Source organism: Eurosta solidaginis, chromosome 3 (assembly GCF_040869045.1).
Source record: "Eurosta solidaginis isolate ZX-2024a chromosome 3, ASM4086904v1, whole genome shotgun sequence".
NCBI lineage: Eukaryota > Metazoa > Arthropoda > Insecta > Diptera > Tephritidae > Eurosta > Eurosta solidaginis.
The window spans coordinates 264,686,836-264,690,825 of NC_090321.1; the positions used below are offsets into that span (position 1 = coordinate 264,686,836).

General features: G+C 39.5%; 1 long non-coding RNA gene across 1 annotated transcript in view; it reads right to left on the reverse strand.

Annotated features, from left to right (window-relative positions):
* LOC137245503 (uncharacterized) overlaps nt 1-3,990 on the reverse strand; it is a 359,413-nt gene that overhangs the window by 266,970 nt on the left and 88,453 nt on the right. The window lies entirely within an intron of this gene.

Sequence of the window (3,990 nt, forward strand, 5' to 3'; positions counted from 1 at the left end):
TATAACTTTGGAAAAAACTTTGTAAAATGGGTGTGACACCTACCATATTAAGTAGAAGAAAATGAAATAGTTCTGCAGGGCGAAATCAAAAGCCCTTGGAATCATGGCAGGAATACTGTTCGTGGTATTACATATATAAATAAATTAGCGGTACCCGACAGATGATGTTCTGGGTCACCCTGGTCCACATTTTGGTCGATATCTCGAAAACGCTTTCACATATACAACTAAGGGCCACGCCATTTTAGAACCCTCATTAATACCTTTAATTTCATATCCATATCGTACAAACACATTCTAGAGTCACCCCTTTGTGGCGATATCTCTAAAAGGCGTCCACCTATAGAACTATGGCCCACTTCCTTCTGAAATACTCTTTAATACTTTCCATTTGATACCCATGTCATACAAACACATTCCAGGGTTACCCTAGGTTCATTTTCCTACATGGTGATTTTCCCTTATTTTGTCTCCAAAGCTCAGCTGAGTATGTAATGTTCGGTTACACCCGAAGTTAGCCTTCCTTACTTGTTAATATTAAAAATTGTTAAATTAACCACATTACCAAATCAAGACAAAATACATTTTTCTGGGCCCGTATCGTGCTTTACTATCCGTTATCGAAATCCATTTTTTAAACCTGAATAGCTCTGGATTGGCTAATCGGATTAGGAATATATATGAAATGGTGGCTACCAGTATTCATTAGATTCATACGGTATTATCATTTTTACAAATCTTTTTACAGATACAAATTTATCGTTTGAGTATAATTGCTTTTCGATACTTGATCGTATTATACGATATGTGCCATGAATTTTACATACTTTTTCACACATACAGCATACATGCTTCGTGTATGCATACAACTGATTTCAACTGGGTTTTGTTGTTTAGCATGAATTACTTTTTTTTAGCTAGATCTAGGCTACATACCGAAGTCTTGGAACATGTAGAATATGCCCGCGGTAGGTATACTGGTCGCCGACTAAAATACGATGGCTATAAAATTCTAAGTGTTATATTACCCACGGGCCGCACTTATTAAAAACTGTACCGCGAGGAGCCGGAAATTTCAGTAGGTACCTATATATAACGTATCATATTGTAACGAATTTAGGGATATACTGGTTATTATCGCACCTTCTGCTAACTTTCGTATCGCTGAACTGTCGAAAAAATTACTCCAATATTCAGTATTGCAACTAGTCTTTATTTAGATTACTTTGAGAGTAGTACTTCACAATTATACTTCACAACCAATAGCGTGTTTAATCAAAAACTGATTAGTTATTACTCAGCTTGCACTGCTTTTATACTCTCTGTTGTCTCGGTCGCGTATTTCTCCAAAGGTCTAGACGTTTCACCTTCTAAAACTCTTGTAGCTCATGCTTGGTTACTAACTTACGTATATATTTGTAGTTTATAGCCATATGCGTGTGTATGTGTGAGTAACTACTTCGGCTGATGACTACATGTGTGTGTGTGTGAGAGATATCTCTTCGTCGCCTTCTACATAAGTGTTGCTAGCTTTAATGTGGACATGTATACAAGAGTGGCTGATTCATGTTTTTGTTGTTGCGTGATTATTTACTAACAGCCTAGTGATGTCAACATTCGCCACAATATGATTCTTGGGATCGGCTCCCTAGTAAGAAACTCGCGTAGGTTGTAGTTTCACGGCAAATACCAGGGTACCTAAATTTTGGGGAAGTTGGCAATTAAGTATTCTTAACGAAGCTATGCAGTCTCTTTTCCGCTGAAGATGCCAATAAAATATTCTCTTCGAATTAATGCGGTCTTCTTCGTTGGAAAGTTGACAATAAAGTTTTCCCTTGATCCGTCCTCAAGGGTAAAGCGGCCTTTTATCTATTCTAACTTAAGCATACATTTCTCAATTATTATATATACATATATTTCTTCAGCGTCGTATTAATTCTTATAGAACATAATTTGTAAAAACTGGCTCAATTGGGGATATATGTATGTATGAGTTCAAATATAATTTTCATACACAACCGCTTAGCCGTGCAATTTTGACTTTGTAATTGTACACTCGAGTACAAGCTAATTTGGTACCAATAATCGTGCACTGTGTTTGGGTTGGAAGACATGGAGTTGATAGGTGGGCCGCTGATCACGCAATTAGATCCGGGTATTTGACACCGTGAGTTTGAACCTAAGAGGTAGGTACTCACGTTAAGCATGTGCATATAATAATAGCTTCATCCCAAAGGCAGGTCGGACCCTTCACGTATAAGCTAAAAATTGAAGACTAATCAGTCGCTCGTCGTTTCTCCTAAACACTTTGGAGCTCCTGATTGATCAGTACATATGGAGCAGGATTCCTCGGGAGTTACTGTCAGCAAAGCAGCATGCCTATTGTAGGAGCAGGTCAATGGAAAAGGCTATCCACTTCATTGTAAAGCAAATCGATGAATGCCTAAAACAAAGGGTTAGTGGCGCTTAACAATTTTCAATGTATTTCTCGATTAGGGGAGTACCGATATTACTTTCAGACGGGATTTTCGTCAAGATACTGTCGTCTTGGAGGCCTAATGTGGAGGGTAGGGATAAGAAGGATCAGATTCTATACTTTCAGAAAACTCTTCACTATTAAGGCACTATCCCGACTATTTAACGGATATGGAAACGTCGAACTCCCTCACTTGATTGTTCTGGGCTACCTGCCAATTCATTCAAGTCCAGGTGGGAAATCCTGGATCGATTAAAACAATCCGCAAAGCAAAGAGCAATAAATATATGAAACGAAGATAAAAAAATCTACGCTAACGCCGGCTGAATGTGTATATCGGAATAACATGGGTTAAGGCCGCGAACTTTTAGGCGCTTGCACCCTGCCTGGCAACTCTACGGCAGCAAACTCGATCGCCAACCAGATTATGCCCAACTTTGGAAGGTCTTCTAAGGAAAATATTTTGAATACACCAATTGCGATTATTGCAAAATTTCAGGGTCTTTATGTGCAATCGCAACGATGCTTCAACGAAGGCACGTACCCACGAGTTCCATCTACAAAAGCTGTTGGGATGAAGATTCCAAACCCAATTGTCAATCTCACCTATCCGTGGCGAATCCTGTTTCATTAATAGCCTAGGCTCTGGCGACCCCGCACTCATGGATCTAGGGGGTGGGAGGGCGGTATGGCCAAGAAGGTCGCATGTGGTCATAACAAATCGTTCCCGAGATGGTCAGCCTTGGTACCGGAACGTACCGGATCTGCATCCGGCAAAGGACCATTGACATCGATAACACTCCCCAAGGCCTTCGGGGAGTGTCCTTATCGCTACATTAACATGGAGACTATTATAATTCGATTTATAGGTTGGTGTTTAACTAGATATAAAGACACCACCGGAAAAATTTTGGGGAGTGTTATCGATGCTGATAGTCTATTGCTGGATCCGGTACTATCGACTAGGTTGAAAAGTAAAGTCCTCACTCGACGAACAAAATACATGCTATTAAAATGGATAAAAAAGGAAAGAGCTGCCTTTTCAAACTAAACAAATCTGCAATGAGAGTACTTTCTGTCGTAATCTGTGATCACTGTGCTAATGCACCGATGAAGAGGAAAGCTATTCGATTCATAGGATTCAAGCTCTGATATAAAGGTAGACGAATTGATTCATCGTTTTATGCCAATATTCAGGACTGCACAAGACAAGAGGACTCACAAACCTAGATGAAGAAGCTGAAAAGGATAGACTCCATTCAACAATGTGAATTAAAATCAGCTGATAGCGGATACCGAAAAAATAGGCGGCTTACAGAAAGTTACATGACCGGCTGAAACACGGAAATGACGGATATACATATGTACAAAAGGCACGCTTGGGTACTGGAACCTTAAGTTATCAGCGCGATTATCTCGGCAAGAACTTGATATGCCCACGGTGAACTGGTTTCCAAATCGGTGTGCATTTTTTTTTCAAAAAGCCTTATTTTAAAAATCGTAAGAATTTTATT